Source organism: Mixophyes fleayi, chromosome 3 (assembly GCF_038048845.1).
Source record: "Mixophyes fleayi isolate aMixFle1 chromosome 3, aMixFle1.hap1, whole genome shotgun sequence".
NCBI lineage: Eukaryota > Metazoa > Chordata > Amphibia > Anura > Limnodynastidae > Mixophyes > Mixophyes fleayi.
This window is the reverse complement of record NC_134404.1, coordinates 250,958,155-250,974,550: the sequence shown is the minus strand read 5'-3', so window position 1 is coordinate 250,974,550 and position 16,396 is coordinate 250,958,155. Positions and strand designations below refer to the sequence as shown.

The following is a 16,396-nucleotide window of genomic DNA, read 5'->3' as shown; positions in this document are numbered from 1 at the left end:
TGAGAAGAGATTTGTTAAATACACTTTCAAATCACTCCAAACTGAGTTATCATTATGCAACATGAGTGAGACGTATACCCATAATCAATTAGTCAGGACCAATGTGTATCCAACCAAATGACTAATAGATCTACTAGCAATCCCAGTTCCAGAACAGCTTTACCGGGAAAGGGGTATACATTTCACTTTTTCCCAAAAAAAACAACTTTTGGGCAATACACATCCCAGAGCTCCTTCTAGTGAACAACACTCTACCATTTTATTCCCATGGTATATTTAGGTCAGACCAGGACTGTCCTGGCTATACAATTCAACGAAAATCTTTCCAAGACCTTGGGATATCTCACCCTGCAGAATCTTATTTCAGCATTTCCAATAGACTATTTTGCACAATACCTCACTCTGCTGTAATTTATATACGCTGATTGAGGTTATGATATTAATAAATTTCTTTACTACCATGTATGAGAGCCAGTCTTCTAGGCATTAGTGACCAGCCCCTCCCCCGGGTCCAATTTAATTCACAATTTTTCCTACTTTATTACACTTAACTATTATTTTAATAATTGGCCTCCTTCTACTATCTATTTGAATGTTTTTCTAAGATACCAATAATAAAAGTTATATTTTAATTACTTTACATGTAGCACCAAACTGGAGTGCTCGTAGTGCCAAAAATTTTCTCTTTTCTCTTTCAATTTATCTATTTAGCACGTAGTACCCCCTCCCTTTAGGCCTGTGATCATAGGACCTAGGAGGATGGTTTATAACCCGGTACGGGGTCATCTCTCGTTTTTTGGAACACACATGACTTCACCTGATTTTGAACCCCCTGTTCAAAATCTTGCTTAATTATCTTGATTCCAAACAACAGCTGTGTGTCTTTCAGGATTATCTAGGTTCCACTTGCCTCAATGGAGACTCGGAGTGTCTTTCTTGTGAATTTTTTTTAGTTGGCAGAGCAGTGCAGCATCACAGAATTTGAATCCTTGTTACAAGATTGGATTTTTGCCAGGTACTGGGTAGTCCCTGGCACCTTGAACTGTGTCATTGGGATCAGCTGAAGAGCCTGTAACTGCACTGACTCCCTCAGGGGGGAGTTTGTGGAGGAAGGAGGCAGCAGTTTCAAGAAGCGGTGGTGAGTGACGAGTTCCCGCCATTTTCCATCATTGTGGAGACAACTGAAGGTGTGGAAAAGGAAGCTCAGCTAAAATCACTGAGGGAACACTGCAAAACGACCCTGCAACATATTCTGGGTATAGGTCTCACTGCACATTGGCACCCTTCTGTATTCATAGATGCTACAAGCAAGCAGTTTTGGATCCCAGATACAGTACCCTAGGCATACAGCCCTAAGCTTCCTAAATCTGTAATGGGAAAGAAGATACATTGGCTTTCCATCAGCCTCCACCAAGTTTTGAGGGTGAAAAACCTTTTTAACTTAAAAAATAGCAATGTTATGTTTTTAAATGTCTTGGATGCTGCCTTGTTTGAGACATATATTTTGTAATATTGTCAGCCAATCAGATTTTCTCTATAGTGCTTTATAAGCAGAGCCAGAATGTATCATGATCTGTAAAACTAGTGAGAAAAATTTGGACTCAATGGGCTACTACATAAATGGAGTTTCCAGAAGTGACTGCTCCTACAGTGGAGTTACTTATTTACAAAAGTTGTGGGAAAACTTTTCTTTTACAGTTTTTTTTTTTTTTTGTAACAACCCATTACAAAAATGTAAAGGCTGTTTCTTAGAATTGTACTTGAAATGTATTATAACGATATGCTAAAAAAAAACAACTTACCATGTGAGTGGACATTGTAATTTGTTTTGGATTTTTACCCTCTACCTACGAAACAGCAACTGCATGGCATCTGTATAGGGTGACAAAATGGGTCTTATGTACTAAAACTAAATGGTTATTGTTAAGCAGGATTAACTTGAAATTTTTAGCATTAGGTCTTTCCAAACATCAGAATTCACAGCAACAGATAAGTTACTTAATCGGGAGATGACACTAAGCAGTTTTATTTAGAAATTTTTAGATATAAATTAAAAAGTAAGCAAAAACAAATTTATATGCTTGTTTTTTTCAAGCTCCCTGTATCCACAGTTTAAGAGGCCAGTGGAAGTGACTGCACCTTGTAAAATATCTGCCCTCATCCGAACTAAGTGCAGTGCCCAGTATATAACTGCACATTGCAAGCTTTGTAAATGTTTGTTTCCTGTCAAACTACTGCACATACTCTCTGGGGGGAAATTCGATTAGCCACCAGATCATCCAAACATTGCCTTGATCCCGGCCAATACGGTACATAATCTCCATTCCTTTTCTTCTTGTATCTCTATGGGACATGAGGGAAAATGAGATGTGAGAAAAAAAACATTGAGGCAATGTGTTACCACTGATTAACCCAGAGACACAATGCGGCACCTTGTGCCAAATTGAATTCCCTACCTATAAATGCAGTCTACAGTGATCTACCTTAATGAATTGTTAAATAAAGATTCTCTAATGTTCAATAGATGGATTAGCAGATTTAACCTGTAAAGTCTCCAATTTCACCTTTACCATTGCATTCATTTTCATTGCTCTTAAGAGACTTCTTAATCTTGATCCTGTGCATAATTGAATACACTGAAAGTTAATCTAAATCAGACTGAGGGGTTAAATGTGATGCTATTGCCCTTTAGTTTTGAAGCCAAAAGAAGATTGTTGTTTACGATACTGATGGTGAGAGTCATAGCTGATTGGGTTTTCTTGCCATGGGTGTGGCAAGAATGGGCAATCGTTTGAATAACATCCATCAACAGACAACTGATGAAATAGGCCAACAGTAACGGACATGACTTTTGCAGAGTTATTGATGGCCTACAGTGCGTAACATGAGTCACTAAAAGGGCATAGAAAAACACTAAGGCAGCTGATGACACACAAACACACTTAATAACCTGTCCTTCAATGACTAGCTTAATGCCATCCCTTCCCCCAAAAAAGAAAAGGAATAGACACAACTGCACAGTTTGTGCTGGGTAAATGTTATGACTAGCTCACACCAGTATTTCTTTGTATATATAGGTCTGTGCCCTACCAGTAAAGCAATAAGCAAGCAATCCTGACATGCATACTGTCGGATGATTACTTTCTGTAAATGTAATTGAGCTATTGCCAGCAGATAGTTCCTTTATGTGTAGCGCCATGGCTCTAATGGATTTTTTTCCTTTTTGAGTCAAACTGAAAATAAAAACGGTTACGTTGTATTAGTTTTTGCATTGTAATGTAAACAAACTAATACAAGCTGATGTCTGTTGCTATGGGCTGCAGAGCACCATTGCTTTACGCAACATTATATAAGCACCTATATGTTAGAATTGCTGTTTTTGTTTATTTTTTTAAAAAAAATGTCTTTTCAGTTTGGTCTCTGCATCTGTTAGCTAGAGGCAGTTATATTGAAGTTCATGGAAGATTTTATTATATATTGACTGATCAATGATAGTAGCAGCTCCACATTATGGTAAAGCAATATCGCTTATGCACACAATTATCAAACGTGAAAATAAAAGTAAGGTCAAAATGTGTCCTAAGAAACCATTTAACGCCATCTATTTCCGTTTACCCTTATCCTGCTCTACTGTCTCCTCCCTTAAGTTCAATTTAAAAATTCTTTGAAAGCTTCAATATAATCCAAGCAATAGCAATGTAATTGAAGTGAATTTAAGTTAGGAAGGAAATAACCAAATTGCTTACTGATCAGGTTGTTCTGTATCAAACAACCAAATCTCAGTATATATCAAAGTATATATGTCAGGGGGGGGGCATTTATTTTTTCCCCATTATACAAATATCCCCCATTCTTTATTCATACTGTTATGTAATGTAGAAAATAATCATTTATAAATGCTTTTTAATGGATAGCTAATTCTATCGAGAATGCCAGTTTGGGGACACAGAGAGCTCATATTTAGGCACCCTATATGAAGAAGGGACCTTTGTATCCATAAAACTTATGTCATCTATGAGATTAATTGTTAAAAGAGATCATCTATATAATTTGTAATGCTGCTACAAAATTGAACTTGCATCTCTTTTACTGGCTTACAAGGCACCAGGATTTTAAGTTATTGTGCAGCTTAAATCTTATAGACTGTAAAGTCAAATTGTGCATAACACAGAAGAGTATATATTCTGGTCATAGTTTTATGTTATCCCGTTGTGCAGGTTACCAGCAAACCCAAGAGCTTGTTTGCTACATCTTTGCATGTTTTTAACCTATTCATATTCACTTAGTGGTCACTTCATTCAGTACAACTGCTTGTTAATGCAATTAACTAAGCAGCCAATCACGTGGTAGCAATTGAAAGCATGCAGACATGGTCAAGACATTAGGTAGTTCTTCAGACTAAACAGCAGAATGAGGAAGACATGTGATCTAAGTGACTTTGACCATGAAATGATTGTTGGGGGCAGACGTGGTGGTTTGAATATCTCAGAAACTGTTGATCTGGTATTTTCATACACAACAGTCTCTTCGAGTCTACAAAGAGTGTGCGTAAAACAAACAAATCTAGTGAGCAGCAGTTCTGTGGGTGAACACACCTTTTTAATGAAAGAGGTCAGAGGAGAATGATCAGACTGGTTCAAGCTGACATGAAGGCAACAGTAACGTAAAAAAAACAGGTGTTAACTGTTGAATGCAGGAGAGCATCTCCGAACTTACAGCACATCAAACCTTTAAGTGGATGGGTTACATCAGCAGAAGACCACAGCGAGTTCCACTTCTGTCAGCTGAGAAAAGGCTACAGTGGGCCCATGCTCATCAAAACTGGAATAAAACATTGGTCTGATCAGTTACTGTTTCTGTTGTGACATGCAGATATTACGGTCAGATTTAGGCGTAAACAACATGTATCCACGTATCTATCCAGCCTTGTGCCAATGGTACAGACTGGTGGTGGGGAAGTAATTGTGTGGGGAATGGTTTTTTGGTACACATTAGGCTCCTTAATACCAATTTAGCACTAACTAATTAAGAAATAGCGAAAAAGGGACTGCATTGTATTCTTTATAGTTTTCTTTAATGTCAAATTGAATGAAAAAAATATTGTTAGAGAGCAAAAATATAAAGAAAAGGGATCTAGAAATATAAAATAAAACAATTATAATAAACATCCACCCCGAGTCAATAAACTTGTTGTGTTTCTAAGACTTGAATGATATAAAATGTTTCTTTACGTCCACCATAACATTTCTTTAAAAAAATCACTTTTATTAATCAATGTTAAAAATCCAGCAGAATATAGTCAGAGCATTATATAATTATGTTAAAACACCCAACTATTTCACATGCAGGAGCATGATTCACATCTTTTCAAAAGGAATTAGGCTGTTTTGATGACTTTTTAAGATGCATGCAGTGCATTGTAAGATACCGGAGCAGGTACTCCTGTGAATTATTAAATATTCTCTTTAATGTGCTTCAGAATATGTAGAGGCTATATAAATACTTTTTAAAACAAGATATGGTATATTAATTATAAGGAAATTATTTTGATCAAAACAGGGGGAATGTTTACATTCCATATTAATAGTACCATAGAAATAATGTAAATGTTATTGTTTAGTGTAGGTAGCATTTTTTATATTTGAAAATATTTATTTTTAGTTTTAGAATAATTTATGCAATGTATTCTACATTATATATACCATAGAATATAGAAAAATGATTATATACAGCGCCTCGTAAATTGCAGCAAAAAAGTATCCTTCAAAAAACCGTACAGAGGTTTTAAATAATTATAACAGAAAATAGAGAGAAGGAAACTTTCTGCGCTATCCGTTCCCACTCTAACATACAATAAGGAACCAATATCTTCTTTTTAGGTAATATTAATTGCCATATAGAACGTAGAAACTTCACAACTTCAGGATATTCAATCCCCGCAATTAGAAATAGACTTACAATTTAGTATAAGCCCGTGTTCCCGTAGCAGGTACTTGTAACGAGGAGACCTGATCTTGTTCGCCCGCTTTTCACATATGGTAACAATCAGAGTACTTCAGCAATCTCCCACATGTCTCGGACACCACATTAAAAGAAAAATAAAGACATCTAGTGTACTATGTTTTAAAATTTAATACAAATACAACAGGGGATGTGGTTACCCGTACCAGATAATTGAAAGAAAAACGCATGGATAGTTAATGATGTTCCTGGGCTCCTAACCACAGCATTTTCTGACAATGATGTAAAATCACGAGAGAGGGTTCCCAGTCCGTCTGTTGTCCACTTCACCAACGCGTTTCAACTGTAATCAGTCTCTCTCTTTCTTAACATCATTAACTATCCATGCGTTTTTCTTTCAATTATCCGGTACGGGTAACCACATCCCCTGTTGTATTTGTATTAAATTTTAAAACGTAGTACACTAGATGTCTTTATTTTTCTTTTAATGTCGTGTCCGAGACATGTGGGAGATTGCTGAAGTACTCTGATTGTTACCATATGTGAAAAGCGGGCGGACAAGATCAGGTCTCCTCGTTACAAGTACCTGCTACGGGAACACGGGCTTATACTAAATTGTAAGTCTATTTCTAATTGTGGGGATTGAATATCCTGAAGTTGTGAAGTTTTTACGTTCTATATGGCAATTAATATTACCTAAAAAGAAGATATTGGTTCCTTATTATATATACCATGCTGAAATGGATAAAAAAATAAAAGTAGCATCTAAAAGCAACATAAAATAATGGTTTGGTTATTGCTCTATTTCATTTATTAGTATTAGAGGATGTCATTTTTACTTGTTTTTATTTTATCTTACTGATGTGAGAACATTTAACTAACTTTTTGCTGAATTAACAACCATTGCAGGCAGCAAGTCAATAATCTGCAAACTACCAACAAAAATAATTAAGCCCTAAATACATCCACAGAACACAAGTAATGGTGTCTTAGATAATCCTAGGCTCCCAGTCCAAAGAACAGTTACCACTAATCCTGGCACAAGACTGCGTCCTTATAATTATCCTTTACAGGATACCTAATATCTAGTCTTTATAAAAAAACTCTCACAAAAACAATATATAGCTAAACAAAAAATCAAATTGTATTCTAATTCATCATCCTAAAAATCAATACAATTCCCTATATGAGGTGCATGCCAATAAATAGTAAAAAAGTAATCAAATTTATATGAATACATTAATCAGATTGATTTATTTTACATGAACTTTGACATTTGACTATTATTTTAGGAAATGAGAAAATCAATCTACTTGATTAGATTATTTAAATAGAACTGAATAAAGATCATGTGTAAAAATATAAATTAACTTATTTTCCTTGTTATGTCGACGTTAATATGCGAGCCAACAAAGTTCATACCCAGAGAAAGTCCTCTCCTGTTTTTTAGTATGTCCCTAAGTTATGTTCAATAAAGAAAAGGCTGTTGCATACTGGTATGTCTGTAAAAGCTTACACGGAGCAGTTCAGTCAAAAGTATCCATCTTGAATCTTTCATCTTCACACATGCCGAATCAGATGGAACGTGTGTTTTTATCGCCCAGCTTCTTCCTGCCCAATCCGTTCCAACCCTACTTAATTTTATCTCTGTCATGGAGACCTATCAAGGTTATTATTATTATTATCATTTATTTGTTAGGCGCCACAAGGTTTCCGCAGCGCCGCACATAGTACAAACAGTAGACTATACAGGGTATAACAGTACAGAACAATAAACAAAAGTACCAATACTTCAGAAACTCCAGGCAGGCAGATGCAATAGACACGGAGCAGAAGAACGGGTAAGGAGTCAGGAGGGAAGAGGGCCCTGCTCAAGCGAGCTTACATCCTAAGGGAGGGTTAAACAGACCAGGTACAAGAGGAGCCAGTTGAGGGAATGGGAGAGAGGGGAGAATGAGTGGAGGAGATGGGGGTTAAGTGGATGGTTGGTAGGCTTTGAGAAAGAGGTGAGTTTTGAGTGCACGTTTGAAGGAGCACAGAGTAGGAGAGAGGCAGATGGAGCGAGGGAGGTCATTCCAGTGAAGGGGGGCTGCACGGGAAAAGTCCTGGATTCTGGAATGGGAAGAGGTTATCAGAGTGGAGGAGAGGCGGCGGTCATTGGCCGAGCGCAGGGAGCGGGTGGGAGTGTAAATGGAGAGGAGGTTAGAGATATAAGGGGCAGTAGAGTGGGAGAGAGCCTTGTAAGTGGTGGTGAGTTTGAAAAGAATTCTGTAGGGGAAGGGGAGCCAGTGTAGGGCAAGGCAGAGAGGGCAGGCATGGGAGGAGCGGCGTGAGAGGTAGATGAGTCTTGCGGCCGCATTGAGTATAGAGCGGAGGGGGGAGAGACGGGAGTGGGGGAGGCCAGTGAGGAGGAGGTTGCAGTAATCCAGGCGGGAGATGATGACTGCATGGTTTTGGTGGCCTCCTGAGAGAGAAAGGGACGGATGTGGGCGATGTTGCGTAGTTGGAAGCGACAGGCTTTGGCAAGAGAATGAATGTGGGGGGCAAAAGAGAGAGAGGAGTCAAGGGTGACACCCAAGCAGCGGAGTTGGGTGACAGAGGAGATGGTGGTGTTGTTAACGACAATGGAGAGGTCATGGTGGGATGGGAGGCTGGGAGGAGGAAAGACAATGAGTTCAGTTTTGGAAATGTTGATTTTGAGAAAGCGCTCCGACATCCAGGAGGAGATGGCGGAGAGGCAGTCAGATACCTGAGCGAGGAGGGTGGAGGAAAGATCAGGTGAAGAGATGTAAAGTTGAATGTCATCAGCATAAAGGTGATACTGAAAGCCAAAGGAGGAGATGAGAGCACCAAGGGAGGAAGTATAGAGCGAAAAGAGTAGAGGGCCGAGAACGGAGCCCTGTGGGACTCCTACAGCGAGAGGGTAGGGGGAGGAGGAAGAACCAGACATGGATACAGAGAAGGAGCGGTTAGCGAGGTATGAGGTGAACCAGGCGTGGACTGAACCAGAGAGGCCGAGAGAGAGAAGAGTTTGCAGCAGTAGGGGGTGATCCACGGTGTCAAAGGCTGCGGAAAGGTCAAGGAGGATGAGTAGGGAGAAATGACCCTTGGATTTGGCCGATAGGAGATCATTAGTAACCTTGGCCAGGGCAGTTTCAGTAGAGTGGAGGAGGCGGTAGCCGGATTGGAGAGGGTCAAGGAGGGAATTGTCCGACAGGTGCCTGGTTAGGCGGCTGCAGACAATTCGCTCAAGTAATTTAGAGGCATAGGGGAGAAGAGAGATAGGGCGATAGTTGGCAAGAGATGTGGGGTCGAGATTGGGTTTCTTGATAGGAGAGATGAAAGCATGTTTAAATGAGAGGGGTACTACACCAGAGGAGAGTGATAGGTTGAAAAGGTGTGCGAGGTAAGAGCAGGCAGTGGGAGAAAGAGAGCGAAGAAGGTGAGAGGGGATGGGATCGAGAGGGCAGGTAGAGTGTGGAGAGGAAAGAATAAGAGAGTGAACTTCTTCACCTGTTGTAGGGCCGAAGGAGCACCTGAGTTGGGTGTTGGTGGGAGGTGAAGCGAAGAGGGAGGCGGGAGAAGGGGAGGAGGAGATGTTCAGTCTGATGGCCTCAATTTTGGAAGAGAAAAAGGTGGCAAAGTCAGAAACGGACAGGGAAGACGGGACAGAAGGGGGTGGGGGGGAGAGTAGGGAGTTGAAGGTGGCAAAGAGGCGGCGGAGATTGGAGGACTGAGAAGAAATGAGGGTCTTAAAGAAGGATTGTTTGGCGAGGGAGAGGGCGGAGCAGAAAGAAGAGAGGATGAATTTAAAGTGAAGGAAGTCGGTCAGGAAATGAGATTTCCTCCAGAGGCGTTCAGCAGTGCGAGAGCACTTTTGGAGGAAGCGGGTGAGTTTCGAGTGCCAGGGCTGGGGAATAATGCGGCGTCTGCTGACAGTAGAGGCCGGGGCGACAGCGTCCAGGGCAGTAGAGAGGGAGAGATTGTAGAGGGAGGACGCCTGGTCAGGACAGATCAGGGAGGGAAGGGGTGATAGGAAAGTTTCAAGAGAGGAGGACAAGGAGGTATGGTCAATAGCGTCAAGGTTGCGCCTGGTGTGGGTGGCTTTGGGCGAGGCAGGAGCAGCGGAGGAGGACAGAGTGAAGGAGAGGAGATGGTGGTCAGAGAGTGGAAAGGGAGAGTTGGAGAAGTCAGAGAGATCACAGAGGTGAGAGAAGACAAGGTCAAGGGAGTGACCAAGACAGTGGGTGGGGGAAGAGGTCCACTGAGTGAGGCCTAGGGAGGAGGAGAGGGCGAGAAGTTTGATGGTGGCGGGGTCAGAACAGTTGTCAATAGGAATATTAATGTCACCAAGTATAATGGAGGGAAGGTCAGAGGAAAGGTAGTGGGGGAGCCATGAAGCGAAGTTGTCAAGAAAAAGGGAGGAGGGGCCTGGGGGACGGTAGATGACTGAGACACGGAGGTGGATGGGGGAGAAGAGCCGAATGGAGTGTACTTCAAAAGAAGAGAAGGAGAGGGAAGGTAAAGCTGGAATGACCCGAAAAGTGCAGTTGGGGGAAAGGAGGAGACCCACTCCACCTCCTGGACGCTCATCCGGTCTGGTGGAGTGGGTGAAGGAGAGGCCCCCATAGGAGAGGGCGGCAGGTGAGGCAGTGTCAGAAGAAGTAAGCCAGGTTTCAGTGATGGCAAGAAGATTTAGAGAGTTGGAGATGAAGAGGTCATGGATGGAGGCCAGTTTGTTACAGATGGACCTGGAGTTCCAGAGGGCACATGAGAAGGGGAGGGAGGGAAGAGGGGAGACACGGATGAGATTATCAGGGTTGATAGAGTTAGGGGGAGGGTGAGGGGTGGGGCAGCGAGAGAAGGGGGCTGGGGGAGAGGATGGGTATAGGAAAGGAGCGGGGTGGCATGGTGAGGGACAGGGTTGTCTTCTCCCATCCCACCCCCTCTTTCTCTTTCCCCCACCTTCTCTTGCTCACACCCTTTCAGTCCTTCCCCCCTACCTTTTAGGTAAAGATCGAGAGCTGAAGCTCAGTCTAATGTTGTGTGTCCATAATTCACCAGGTGTTTAAATAGCTGCTCAGCCAATCACATGCATTTTCCCATGCTATTTGAGATTATATTGGTATAATGATGGATGGGTCTTAGTGGTCTTATTCCCATTATAATAGGACCACTGCAGTAGTAAAGGTCCACTGCTGGCCCTTGTAGTTTCATTTTACTATAGGAGACGGGTAGTCTTTGAGATGGGGAGAAGCATTTTTTTCTTTTTCTTTTTTTTTTGTTCCATCCAAAAAAGCTCCAGCCACCCACTGTCCAGACTAGTGCTGGTTGCCAATACTCCTCGTTTCCCTGTTATAGTGTAATTTGGAAACAGTCCAAGCTGTCTACCACTGATTAAGGTTATGTATGTTAGGGGTGGGGATAAGCTTATTTTTTTTTTTTATTATTATTTTTTTATAGCAGTGTACAATGTGGCAGTCATAGTCAACACACATTGCGCCAGGCTTATGTAGGCACAAAAAGGCACATCTCTGGTGTGATTAGCCCTTACTGTACTCTTGAACGAGACCGACCCAATCTATCTCTTCAAGGTTAGTTAACATTGTAATTGTTAACATTTTTGCCTTATTGTGGAAAAATAAGCATATGTTAAATTTGTTATTAACCTATATACTTGTAAGCTGGACATTTCAAATAACATGTATCTAAGGGAGTTAATTGAAGGCTGAATGGGTGATTTTAGTGCTGGGACAGCTGCCAGGCATTTGTAATGGCTGTCAATACAGCAGTACTGCCATTGGGAAACAAGTTAATAATTGCCACACTATGTATACTGTAGAAGGTAGCACAGTCACTATGTATACAGGCCAATGGGTTACAGAGACACTTGGCCAATACACATTTCCTCATAAACTGCAATTAAAATAAAACGTGCAAAATAAAACTGTTTAATAGATAAACTCTCTGGAGTATATGTAGCACTTGCTTTTCCTACAGTTCTCTCATATCATTTGGTTGACTGAGTAGCACAAGTAGCTAATGAAGCTGCTGATATTGGCTAGATGATGCAGTGCTGGGGGCACATTGTAAACACAAAAGTTCATACTTCAGGACCACCAAAGGTAAATAATCTACAGAACAACTGCTAGATGTACTGTTTTAGATTAAACTATTTGACAGTCTAATTTGCATTTAACCCTAAAACAAGCATACAAAGGTGTTATCCTTTTAATAAAACAAAGTTAATTTATCCATTTCAAAGAGGGGGACTTAACTCTTTCAAACAAGGTTACACCACGCTTTCTAATCACCAGGGAAAGAGAGATCGACGCTCTAAAAGACTGTCCTATCCCTATCCTGGTATTTCTTATGGACTTTAATAGACTGTACATGTGGACATGTAGACACATTTCTAATAGAGGAAAGAGTCCTTTCTTCTGGCAGTATAAGGCAACCCACAGATCACGGTGGGAAGTGATCTGTGGGTTTTCTGAATCCCATAAAAGCAGAGGATGAGTGGTACTTGTCCTTGGCACTTTAAAGGGTTGAATAGAGGATAAGTCCCTCTTGGTGTTAGGAACCCCACCAACTGGTACAGCAAAACCCGGAGTCTGCTCCGAAAGCCTGGTGTTCACTGGAGCCCCTAGTGGTGGGGACAGACTTGGCCGCAGACTAACAGAGGGTCGTGAAAAGTGCACCGGCTGGGGAGAACCCAGAAAAGCGAAGAGAAGTCCAGGCAAGGGTTGAGGGCCGGCAGCAGACAGCGAATCCAATAAACAGGCCGAGGTCAGAGGTCACAGGCACAGTAGCAAGGTCCAAGATACAGGCAAGAATGGTCAGGGTCACGAGCAAACAGGCAGGGTCCAAATCCAAGCAAGGGGTCATACCCGAGAGAACAATCAGAGGTTAAACACCAACAGGGCTCAGAAGCAGGCAGCAGTACTGTGAACAGAATGTTATAACCGGCAGTGAGGCTGCAGACCTCACTGCCTTAAATACACAGGTGGACCAATCAGAGACTAGCTCTGAAATTACTCCCAGGACCCGGCTAACTAATAAATTAAAGCTTAATAGCCTCCAGGCTATTAAGTCCCTTTGCGCACGCGCATGGCTGTTGCCGGGAAGCAGCGCTACACTGCAGGGCGTCCGACCGTTGCCTTGGCAACGATCGGGAGCTGGGCGGAAGTGACGTCCCGGTCGTCAAGGTGACGGCCAGGACGTCAGGGAGCACAAGAAGCAAGGGGGTTAAATAAACTAAGTACCGTATTTCCCCATGTATAAGGCGCACCCATGTATAAGACGTACCTTAATTTTGGGGCCCAAAATTTAAAAAAAGACTGGGAGGCGCCTGAAGGACCTGGTGGTCTTTTTATCTGAAACTGGCAAGCGCTGATCTGTTCAGTGGGGACTCCTCTCTCATACCCTCACACCAGGGATCATCTTCTTCATTCAGGTAAGTAGCGCTGGCAGTGTATAAGATGCACACTTTTTTAGACCCAAAATTTGGGGGGAAAAGGTGCGTCTTATACATGGGGAAATACGGTAATTCTCTCTGTTTTTGAAAAGCAGAAAGTTGGGGATGCATTCCTGTAAGCTGATGTTCCTTAGTGTGGTAGCTTCTGATTTTTCCCAGTGTTACCTGTTTTCCCCGGTTATTGGGGCATCTTTTTCCTTTTATTTGGAAGTATTTAGTCCTGGTAGGTAATGTCTCTACGCAAACTGTGTAGTATTTGTGAAGTGTCAGTTCATGCACTAATCATGTAAAATACCTGTTAAAGAAAGCAAATATATATAACCCAGTTAGTCAGGAGGAGTTCTGTCCCATCAATTGCACGCTTCCCAACAGTAAGGAGTTTGATAAAGACATTATCCTTTAGACTCTCAGCGGAGGAAATAGTAACAGAATAAGGGACCTAGTTATCAAAGGGAGAAAACCCATTCTTCTATCTGTTTATCAATGGCTTAACGTCACCTGTAGCACAGCAACCGCACTTCACTCTATCATTTTCTCCAGAGAGCTCTGTGGGGGCATCGAAAATGCATAATTTATCAAGCGGAGAAAAGTAAGACCTTTTGAAGGTTTTCTCCATAAGCTTATACCTTCCTAGTTCCTCATGCAGGGTCTTAATTCCTCTTCCTTCCTTTCTTCACAGTGGTGGATGACAACTGCAGTGCAATAAGAGTGAAATTATGAGATGCTTTTTAATAAAAGAAGCCTGTTTCCACATCGTCCGGGATGCAGAGCTGACAGACTGTTGTGATTCTCCAGTATCAGTGTTCCAGCTTTGCAGCTGTATCAGTGTACTGCTGTCTTCCATTGGAAATTTGACTTTCTTTATACCTCAACAACACATACATCAGTACTGATCCATGACTCTTGTGTAATGCAGCAATAAAAAATACAGCCATATCATAGCCTCTGAGACAAGACCACCCATAAGAAATATGGATCCCCTGAGAAATTTTATCCTAGGTCCTTATTTACTTTCAAAACTTAAAGCTGAAGTCCAATGGTATTTACTCTGCAGATTTGGACCACCTATTTATGGTGGTTAATATTAAAGATTCAGAGTCACCTTGGCACTGTCCACCAGACTCCGATTGTTGATTGATTTTCTCTCCCTATCACTTTAAAATTACTGTGGGTATAGAAATAACTTTTATAGTAAACCACTACACATATTTTGCTGTGGTGGTTTTCTAACAGATAGGTGGTACGCTGTGAATTTGGTATTCCCAGTTACTGCAAGTCACCAGTCCGGAGGCATGGGTCTTTGGGAGCAGCCTGACTAACTGACGGCAGCATGTTTCAATTTGTCTGAGCCCCGACATTAATATCCGGAGGAACCTATGACCCCTCTCAGGAGAGGGCTGGCAGATTTCAGCCCGGGGGGCAAGCACACACAGCGGCCCATCCTTAAAGGGTGGTTTTTGGTACAATATATATTTATCTATATAAAAAGAGGCTATTGTAGTGTTGCTTAATCCATATATACATTTTTTGCCCATACCCAGAGCTGGATTAAGGCTCTGGGGGGCCTGGGCACTTTGGACTGGGTAACCCCCTATGATGTAGCATGGTTATCATTTTAGACAAATACACAGGCAATACTGTGTGCTCTACTGTTAGTTGCACACAGTTCTGCCTTCACGAGCAGTACACAGTGAAGCGGGACATACCTTCCAACTGTCCTAAGCGAAACAGTCACCCAAGTTCGGGACTGTCTCACCAGATTCAGGTCAGTTGGCAGACTGTCCTGCTCTCTCCTACCTGTCTTGTCACTGTCACCACTTGTGGCTGCTGGTTACTTTAGCTCTGGATCCTTGGAGGTCCTATTTGGTAAAAAAAAATGGGTACATGAAATTTAGAAAACTTCAACAATCCCTGGCATTAAATCAATATATCGCCCATGTTTTATAATTAGGCCCCCCCTGCCTTCAGCACCTTTAGCCACACATGCCCCCCCCTCTGCCCCAGCACCTTTAGCCACAAATGCCCCCCCTCTGCCCCAGCACCATTAGCCACAAATGCCTCCCCTCTGCCCCAGCACCTTTAGCCACACATGTCCCCCTCTGGCCCCAGCACCTTCAGTCACACATGCCCCCCTCTGCCCCCAGCACCTTTAGCCACAAATGCCCCAGCACCTTTAGCCACACATGTCCCCCTCTGCCCCCAGCACCTTCAGCCTCACATGCCCCCTTCTGCCCCCAGCACCTTCAGCCTCACATGCCCCGTTCTGCCCCCAGCACCTTCAGCCACACATGTGCCCCTCTGCCCCCAGCACCTTCAGCCACACATGTGCCCCTCTGCCCCCAGCACCTTTAGCCACACATGCCCCCCTCTGCCCCAGCACCTTTAGCCACAGATGCCCTCCTCTGCCCCAGCACTTTAGCTACACATGTCTCCCTATACCCTGTAGCATCAATCGCTAACTCCCACCTTCCTCTTACCTTTTTCTAGACGAGTGGCTCCAGGGACAGAGAAAAATGCTGCAGCTCCTGCACACTGACCATAGAGTTCCATCAGCCCCGCCTACACTTCCTACCATGTGACCACTGCGGTCACATGTAAGCTGCCTGCTACTGAGATGCGATGGAGTCAGCCTTTGCAGTCTGTGTCACATCGCAGAGTGCTCACTGCGGGGGCATCATCCATTCACAGAATATTGTATTACAAGCTGTAGTACAATATTCTGTGAATGAATGATGCGGCTGCAGTGAGCACTACGCAATGTGACAGCCCCTGCACAGACCGCAAAGGCTGTCTCCATCGCATTACCACTGGACCACTAGGCGGCCCAAAATAGAATTCTATCGTCCGGCCCGGGGGACATCTGCCCTCCGGCCCAGCTTGCCCCTGACCCCTCCTATGGTGGGCCCTGCTTAGAGTCTTATATAGATCTTATAGACTGTGTGCTTGCGAGCAGGGCCT

General features: G+C 42.7%; 1 protein-coding gene and 1 long non-coding RNA gene across 3 annotated transcripts in view; one reads left to right on the top strand and one right to left on the bottom strand.

The window, feature by feature from the left end:
* SCAF8 (SR-related CTD associated factor 8) overlaps positions 1-16,396 on the top strand; it is a 287,720-nt gene that overhangs the window by 175,866 nt on the left and 95,458 nt on the right. The window contains exon 22 of one of the 2 annotated variants that reach the window (XM_075203399.1): positions 14,118-14,211. The exons of the other annotated variant lie outside the window; for it this stretch is intronic. The gene's annotated coding sequence lies outside the window, so the exon portion shown is untranslated. Of the gene's footprint in view, positions 1-14,117; positions 14,212-16,396 lie in introns of those variants that run through there. 2 annotated transcript variants of the gene reach the window in all.
* On the bottom strand, positions 2,037-15,286 carry LOC142144487 (uncharacterized). Its single transcript, XR_012689728.1, has 3 exons — positions 15,236-15,286; positions 4,717-4,821; positions 2,037-2,343 (listed from the first exon to the last, which is right to left on the bottom strand). It is a non-coding gene; the product is annotated as an uncharacterized LOC142144487 (long non-coding RNA).